Genomic DNA, 9,307 nt, shown 5'->3' on the forward strand with positions numbered 1-9,307 from the left:
GACAAGGCAGGAAAATACACCCTTGAGCTTCTGGACCCCAAACTCACAAATCCTGATTGACTGCCTTTCACGCTAATCTCCAACCTGAACCTGTCCACTACAGGCTGTTTGAGCTTCAGCAGGTTGGGTGTTGAATGGAAGCCAGCAAAGCTCAGTGAACAGACGCTCTCGACTCTGGCACTGTTGCAGATTTGAGATACCGCTCTGTGGAGTCTGAATCCGTCAAAGCATCCTGAGTGCTGTCCTGTGCCACCTGGGTCCCTTGCCGATGCCGGGGATGAAGGGCTTGATCTCTCATGGGACCCAGTGAGTCAGAGTTGGTCGTGGACACTGCATTTCTGATGCAGTCGATTGCACTCCTCGCTCAAGATGCCCGTGGAGGCCTCACGTGGTAGCAGGGCCCCTCCCAGGGACTGGGAGCCCTCCACACACTCTGACTTGGACCCCCTCTAGGGAGGGTCTTCTGCATTGACTTGTTGGGCAGGACTGGCCCGATTAGTTGCAGTTTGCACCCAGGGCTGATTGTCTGCTTCCTCACCTCTCTCCTGGTGCTTGCACCGGTACTCACTGAGCAGACTCCAGGGGAGGCGTTGCCCTTTTCCTGACCCTGCAGTGGAGACGCAGGCAGGATGAAAAGGGTTATGGAAACCCATTTTGAAACTGGAAAATTCAGAATTTCATCCTGAGCACTTCCCGAACATGGCATGTTTTTCCGGTTCGCTTGAATGACAGTGTTTGCGAAAATGCTTTTTGTTCCTCTTGCACGCAGCCCTTCCAGCTGAAGGAGACTAGGGGAGAAGAGAGGATGATCAGAGGATGATCGACGAAGACACTGTAGAGTTTGCTAAGGGAATGGGACCCACTGATTCAGTAAGGATGGAGGGAAAACGAAACCCGACACCTAGGCTTAAGGATCTAGGTTTTCCAGAGCTGCTCCTGAGAGCTTTTGTCCTCCTGAGGAAAACTCCCCTTGCTGCTTTTGCAAGTGCCAGGAATCCAAACTGACTTGCTGAGCCTGGGAGCACACCTCACAGTGTGGACTAGGACACACCCAGGTGGGCCCAGCTCTGGCACTTCCCACACACACAGCACCTGTACAGGTCATCCCCACTGGCCACAGACAGCCTAAACTGTTTGCAGCTGACTGCCTTCACCACTCTCCCTGACTCCCAGGGGACTCATTTCTGGTCCTCTAGCTTGAAGCTGGGACTTCAGACTCCCCACACTACTGCGCACTTCCCTTCGATGCATCTGACTCGCTGGCCAAGTGGCAGGGGCACAGACAGAGAAGTAACAGAATGGATTCCTCTCACACTTCTGGTTAACGCAGCTTCTGTTAAGTTTCCTTTCTCTTTGATTTTCTGCACTTTGAATATGATATGCCTAATGCAGATGATTTGTTGTTGTTGTTAATTATCCTACTTGGTGTTCTCCGAGCTTCCTGAACGTGTGGTTTCATGTCACTAATTGATTTGGGCACATCCTCAGCCATGACCACTTCAAATATTTTTCTTGTTTCTTCCTCTTTCCTCCTTTTCTCCTCTTCCACTTATGCATACCTTACAACTTTTGTACTTGTCCAGCATTTCTTGGATATGTTCTTCCATCACTTTCATTCTTCGTTCTCTTTACATTTCAGTTTTGGAAGTTTCTGTTGACACTTCTTCAAGCTTGCGCATCATGTCCCCAGCTGTGCCCAGTCCATTGATGAGCTGGCAAAAGCTGCTGTTCATTTCTGTCACATTGTGTGATTTGTAAATAAAATATATTTTCTTATGGTGGTAAAATACACAGAGCATAAAACTTGCCCTCCTAACCATTTTTAAATGTACAGTACAGTGGTATTAAGTACAACTCTTTTTGTTGTGCAACCATCACCACCGCCCATCTCCAGAATTCTTTTCCTCCTGCAATACTGGAACTCTATACCTATTAAACCATAACTCCGCATTGCCCCTTCTCCTCAGTCCCTGGCACCTACCTTTCTACTTTCCATCTCTAGGAATCTGACTACTCAAAGTACCTCCTATCAGGGGACTCGTACAGCATTTGTGTGTGTGTGTGTGTGTGTGTGTGTGTGTGTGTCGTCTTCCCCTTAGCATGATGTCCTCGAGGCTCATCTGTGTTGCAGCACATGTCAGGATTTTCTTCCTTTTGGAGGCTGAATAGTATTCCATTAAATCACATTGCGCTTATCCATTTGTCTATTGATAGATGTTTGGTCTGCTTTCGCATTTTAGCTATTATGAACTATACGGCCATGAACATGGGTGTACAAATCTCATTTTGAGACCCAGATTTCAATTTGGGGTGTATATACTCAGAAGTAGGATTGCTGGATCATATGGTAGTTGTTTTTCCTTTTTGAGGAAACACCACCATACCGTTTTCCACAGTGCCTGTGTCATTTTACAGTCCTACCAACAGCGCACAACGGTCCACTTTCTCCCAATCTTTGCCAGCACTTGTGATTTCCTGTTTTGTTTTGTTTTTTTTCTTTTTCGGATTAGTGATGTGGAGCACCTTTTCATTTTCCCATTGCCATGTGAATATCTTCTTTGGAGATATGTCTCTTCAGTTCCATTGCCCACTTTTGAATAGAGTTGACTGTTTTTCTTGCAAAAGTGAGGTAGGTCTATGTGTGCTGTCTTGGGAATATCCTGTATCCAGATTATTAAGTGGTAAAGGCACATGGCAGATCAATGGGTAATGCCCCATGTTTCATAGCACATCTGTGTATGAAAAAAATGTTAGCATAAGATTTGAAATCATATATACCAATATGTCATTTGTGGTGACCTCTGAGGAGGGGGCTGAATTTGGCAGGAATTTTGAAAAGGGAGAAATTGTGATTTATCCGTGTTATTAGAGTTTTTTGGCAATAAGAATATATGCAATATATAGTAATCTTTATATTACCAAATATTTATATAAACCTAATAATGGAAATAGTAGAATAGAAATAAATTCTAATGCGGTTTGGCGGGGGGACCCGCGCTCCAAGTGACCAGGGATCCAGGCTGCTTCCGTCTTGTGGTTCCCCCATCTCAACACGGAGTCGCCGTATTTGCTGGCGAACCGAGGGAGAGATCATGCAACTGGCATACTGGCTCTCAAATGCGCGGAGGTGATAAGCAATGCTTCTGCTCATGTCTCAGTGGCAAAGGGTTGTCACATGACCCTTCCTAACTACAAGTGGACTGGCAAAGTAGTGTGCACCGTGTCCAGGAAGGAGAGCAAGAGAAGAAACAGGTGGGCACTGAAGTCCCTCCCATGCACCATTACATTATAGGTGCTCATAAGAAAGCAACCACCATAATTGGTTGTGACAACAGCCATCTTCACTGCTTGGAGGGTTTCCTGTGGTCAGATTTCTCTTGAAATTCCCTGAACTTTTAAGTGCCTACTATGTGACAGATGCCTTCAAATACAGAACCACATCTAACTGTAAGAGAGTCATGTAAATCTCCGCAGGCAGGGTTCCCCTTCTTCACTCAATAGTGCCTTTCTGCACTTCCCTATGCAATACTGTCTATAATGTGAGTAGGCTGAGAATGTTCTCCTCCCTTTGGACACATGCGTAAATGTTTAACCTGCGAATCTCTGCTACCCTCCATATGACTGAACTTGCCTGAACACCTGCACAGATGCATTTAGACTCACTGAAAGCCAGGTCTTTCCTGTGGGGCAGGGACCAGACAAGAGACAGAGAGAGGGTGGCTAATTGTTGTGGGGGTTTTTTTCTTTTTAAATTTCACCTAATATGTCCACCAAGGAACCATTTTTCACCTCCTAGGAGGACTCCAGGGAGGGTTTAAAATAATTTTTTAAAGAAATTTGGCTTCAGTCCTCATCTATCACTTATATTGAGGCATTAGTTTCTGACCAGCTGAATAAGGTCTTTAATCCGTGCATGTGTTCCGTTCCCAGCTTCAAATTAGAATCCCATTACAGTCCTACTGCAAGCACCACGGTGGCTTCATAAGTCCTCCGTGTATCTTCAGGTTCTATTGCAAGGACCAGTAGGTTATAGGCACAATCAGACTCTACTCACAGCCCATCTGGAAAACAGAGAGTGTGTTGGAGGACTCCCAAGGAGGGATGACTAGGTGTCTAAACATCAGGGTCTAAAGTAACACTTTCCACTTAAAGGGCTGTGGCTATCAGACTGGATCGAGGGTGAGCTATGGGAGAGCAAGGGACTCCTGCAGGGAGTAGGAAGCCTCTGTGTCAGGACGAGGGCAGGAGATTCTGTGCAGCCTTCAGAGGAGACAGCAGTGATGAGCAGGTCAGCATACCAGGTTCCAGTGTTGGTCAGGAGGGCACACAGGGGAAGACCAGGGGAAGGTGCAGGCATGCGGGAAAGTGCCGGGACTGGGCAGAAATGCCAGCACCAGGCAGACTCAGCTCTCAACAAACCTCAGACAATCCCCGAACTCTGTTTGATTCTCATTGCCAACTTCCTTCCTTATGCATGCTTTTACTACCTGGGCCTCAGGGTCCGGCCACTTGTTCTCTTGAGAGACGTCATGCATAGTACTGAGAAGAGAAATGAACTGAGAGGTAGAAGGTGGGCCATGGGCTGGGGAGGATGGGAGTACCATGGACTTAGGGGACACCTCATCACTTTCCTTCTATGACTGTGTCTCCCAACACTCATTCCGTAGGTGGGTATGTCCTGCTTACGCTAGCGTCGCCGCTGCGTACACGGGGCCTTCCAGAGGACAGAGGCTGAGTGAATGTCTGAGGAATGAATGAACCACTGAGCAGGGGTCATCTTTATTCAGAGGAAATGTCTCCACTTTCTTTCTTTCTCTTTCTTCCTTTCTTCCTTTCTTCCTTTCTTTCTTTCTTTCTTTCTTTCTTTCTTTCTTTCTTTCTTTCTTTCTTTCTTTCTTTCTTTTTCTTTCTTTCACTAACGAATTAACTAACTAACTAATTTTATTGTTGACACTATTGCAGATGTCTCACATTCCCCCTGCCCAGAATGAACCAAGCATATCCAAGGATACTTAAATAATTTGTTTCAGAATAACAGACGAGAAGGGATAAGAAGCGAGAACCAGCAGCCCTTTGCTTTTATTTCTCTCCTTCTTGACCCCATTGATTGAACTGCTGAGTTCTTTCCTATTTCCATGGAAATGCTGTTCTAATGCCATGTTATCTAGTTCAGGATCACCAACCAGGACAAGTACAAATACATGTGTGACCAATGCCATTCACAAACTTGAGTGGTGAAGCTTATTAAACCTTCTATTAAAAGGAACGGCATATGAAAAGTTCCCAAAGGATAAAAAGATCAAATTCTAAGCCATTACAGAGAACAGAAATCAAATGATGCTGCAGCCCTTATTCCCCCACCTCGCCCTGAGCCTCACTACCTAGAACTGCTCACTCCTCAAACACAGAGTGGAGAATGAGCCTCGCTTCACACCGAGCAAGCGAAGCTACTGAACATGGGCCTGAGACGTGCCTGGATGCAACTCTGGCTCTGGCCCCCTCTGCCTTATCACTCTCAGACTCTTCAGGCAGAGATGGGAAGGAACTGGGATCCCTGGCATTAACCCTGACCAAAGACTTGAGGGCTTTCAACTTGCTGGTTTCAGCATGGGCCCCGGGACCCCACAGAAACTTGTAGCGTGCAAGATCCCTATTGGGCACCTGCCGGTACACCAGGTACTGTTCCTGCACCCAGACTCTGGGGATGAGCTCCCTGGGCTCCCCATAGATCCAGTGCTCCTTCCCGTCATGCTCCCCCGTGACATCCAGCGCCTCCCAGAATTCCTCCTCAGTGGCACAATCGCCCTCCATGGCGATCACCCACGGAAGTGTGACCAGGAGGCCAGTGTTGGGAAATCTGTGCCCATCGCTCACCATCCCATCACAGGTGAGGCCCAGGGTGGTGACCAGGACATAGGAGTGGTCATTGGGTCCACTTCCTTCACATCAATGCCAACTACAAGCTGCATGCACTGTGAGGCTTGGCTCAAGATCTCAGGGAAGTGGTCCTGGTGCTCTCTGACAATGCGACTCAGCATTTCTGCCTTTGTGGTGGGCTCCTTTGCACAACACTTCAGGAGCAGGAACTCCACCATTTCTGTCATCTTCAACTGCTGGACCTTTTTGACCATGGAATTGGCATCTTCCGGGACCTCCCACCGGCTGGGCACCTCCTCTTCTTGGCTGCTGGAGCCCTCATCTTCAGATTGGCTCCATGGAGGGGCTGCCATGGCACAGCAGGGGAGGGCAGGCACCCTGAGGGCTCTGGAGAGGACTTGGTGTCTTAGCAGCAGCCACCTCCTCCAGGCTGTCTGGAAACAGGACTGAGGGGAGGAAGCTAAGGAGGAGGGAGACACGGCCTCCTTCTCCCCATCCCCAAACAGCTGCGCCTCCACCAGGCCCTGGGCCTCTCTTGGGTCCTGGTGGTCTTCCTCAAGCTTGCAGAGCTCACGCATCTGATAGCGAGGCATGGTGGCTCTTGGTGGGACAGCTATTGGAGTGTGGGCAGGAGGTGGACGATGGGGACCCACAGGCCTGTGGGAGAGGGGGAGTGAGGGAAGCGTCACCTGAGAAACGCACCCTAGGCGGCCCTGACAAAAGCAACTTACAGGTCCCCTCTTTACGGGTGTTCTTGGGTCCCACAGGGGTCACTCCTGATCAGCCTGTCCACCAAGAACCTGAAGTAGGAAGTGAGATGACTGCTCAGAGTACAGAAGGCAGAGCCCACGGTTCTGGGGCTGACGGTGAGGTATGGAGGTGTCAGGCGCTGCGGGGTCCCCTCTGATCTGGGGTGGGGGGGACCCCAGCGTACATTTTCAGGGTGGGCACCTCGCCTTTACTCCCGGCACTGCCTGGCCTTCCACTGCTCTGTGACCTGAGAATATGTAGCTCAGACCAAAGCCTTAGCCTCCTGGAACCTGGAGCCCCTGTAAGAGGAATCGAAGGGGCGCCTCAGCATGCTGATGGCAAGCACAGACCCGGGACCACAGTGCCGACAGGAGTGGTGGTGAACTCTGTGCGGTCCCCTCTGTTCTGGGTGGGTGGTCCCTTCGTTGTACACTCAAGATCCTCACCTTTCCCCTGCCAGCGCCTGGCCCCTCACCCGCCTCCCGTGGGCCTGAGGCTCAACTCTCAGAATAAGACCACACATCCTTGACCCCGAAGAGAAGAAAATGAGGGGGCTCCACTTCTGGTCACACTTGCCCAGGGCCTCCCATGGGATCAAGAAGAGGTGACCGAAGTTTTGGGTCCATCTGCCTTGGGCTAAGGTTCCAATCGTTTCCTCACCATGACACCCTGCAGGGCCCCGGACAACTCACTCTGCTGAGTGAGCCCACTCTACTTAGGCTTAGGATGCACCTCCGATAGATACCAGAAGAGGAAGTGAGCTGAGCCAAACCATGCACCATTCTGAGTTTCCCCATGGCTGACAGAAGGGGCAGGGTAGGTCTTGGTTCTCATGTGCTCTGGTTCCCCTCATTCTTCACCTTGATTCTTGGCAAGCCCTGGAATCCCGCCCCAGTTGACCTGAGTCCAGACCTTCAGAACACAGCCCCCCGGCCCCGAGAGCGCTGATCTGGAAATGAGAAGGGGCTCCGGCTGGGGTTTTCAAGGCTAACACTCAGAGCAAGGCAGATACCACCTGTGGAGCCCACTTTTGTTCTGAAAAGTGGGACACCCCCACTCCTCCCTCTGGGCCCTCACCTTGATTCTTGGCAGGATGTGGGACTCCTCTCTCTGTTGACCAAGTATAGATCCCGGGGGACATGGTCCTCTCAGACTAAGGACCTCACCTTCCTGAGAGCTCTGAGGCAAATGGGAACAGGAGCCCCACCTGCTCCAAGTCTGCCCAGGTTCCCCCACGACTGGCAGCAGGGCCTGCGCCCATCTGTTCTGAGTAGAGTCCCCTTAGTCTGTCCACGAGATGCTTGCCTTTCTTCCTGGCTAGGCATGGACAGAACTCCTGTTGACCTGAATTCACCCTGACTAGCTGTCCTCAGTGAGAAACCCTCACAAGAAGCAAGCATGTGGAAAGGGAGAGCATGTCCCACCCAGGCACCCTGCCTGGGGACTCCCGATGGCGAGGACAGGGGACCGATTGCTGCTGTGGGGTCTCTTCTTCTTCTTCTTTTTTTTTTTTTAAAGTAAGCATATTTTATTTAAATAAATCCACCAGTAGGAGAATTCATTGCCTTTACTTAGAAGAAGGCTCTGTAAACTTATCTAAGTTATCTGTGGAGCTCACCAAAATGTCTTGATTGGAAACATCAATATTTCCTCGTCACAGTTGCCAAAAGAACTTTAAAGTCTCAAAATTCTATGTCTCCTTTGGCCTGCTTCTCTCTTGACCCTACCCAGGCTTTATTAATGGCTCACTTCATATCATCATCTCCCTCTTCATAAATTTTCATTAGTGTTACATTTATCTGTGCGGCTCACCAAGGAAGGCTTCAGACCCTTTACAATCCTGGTAAAAACTCGGCCCCTCTTTTCATGAACTGAGGTCATCCCTTCTGGCGAAAGCTCTCAACTTCCTGAGTGCCCCGAGACAAGAGTGAGGTGGAACCACCTCCACAGACCCATGCCAGGGGTTTCCCAGGACTGACAGCAGCACAGAGTGGGTTTCAGGCTCCCCCTTTGTTTGAAGGGTGGTATCCTCAGTTCTCCCCAAGGAAACCATGTTTACTGGTGGAGGGCCTAGGACCTTTCCTTTCTGCTGAACTGAGAATGCCTACTGCAAGCCAAGGCCACCCTCTTGCAGACACACCTTCACAAGGAGGAAGTGGGGGGAGGAGTCTCTTCCTGATAACCTCCAGGCCTCCCAGGGCTGACTGCTGGGGTTTTCCGGTATACGAGAGTGGGGAACGTTTCTGCCTAGGGTGGCACCCTCTCAGCCCTCCCTGCGGGTTCTCACCTTAGAGTCCGTAGGGCCTTGGACCCCTCCCTCCCATCACCTAAGCTACGCCCCTCAGACCAATGCCCTCATCTCCCTGAGATCTCCAAGGTGGACTTCAGGACACATCACATCCGCTATCATGCCCTGAGCAACCCAGCTGTGTCAGCAAGGCCTGAGCCAGCCGGTCCCTGTTTCTGCTGGGGTGGGAGGTGACCTCATCTTGCCTCAAAACCCACAATTTGATTACTGGCAGGGCCCAGGACCTCTCCCCTTGTTGCCCTGCATCCAGGCCCGTCAAGGCAATGCCCTCACCTTCCTTTGCCACTCCTCAGGCAGAAGTCTGGAAGCAACGCACACCGACAGCCCTGCCGTGCGGCTTTCCCTGTGCTGATGGCAGGAAGCGGGAACAGT

The 9,307-nt window shown here is 50.2% G+C and overlaps 1 pseudogene; it reads right to left on the reverse strand.

The window, feature by feature from the left end:
* Positions 1-5,381: 5,381 nt before the first annotated feature.
* Positions 5,382-6,564, reverse strand: LOC129082180 (melanoma-associated antigen 8-like; annotated as a pseudogene).
* Between the last annotated feature and the right edge of the window lie 2,743 nt (positions 6,565-9,307).

This window comes from Pteronotus mesoamericanus, unplaced genomic scaffold, assembly GCF_021234165.1.
Source record: "Pteronotus mesoamericanus isolate MK-2021 breed Mesoamerican mustached bat unplaced genomic scaffold, CSHL_Meso_final scaffold_12, whole genome shotgun sequence".
In the NCBI taxonomy this organism is placed as follows: Eukaryota; Metazoa; Chordata; class Mammalia; order Chiroptera; family Mormoopidae; genus Pteronotus; species Pteronotus mesoamericanus.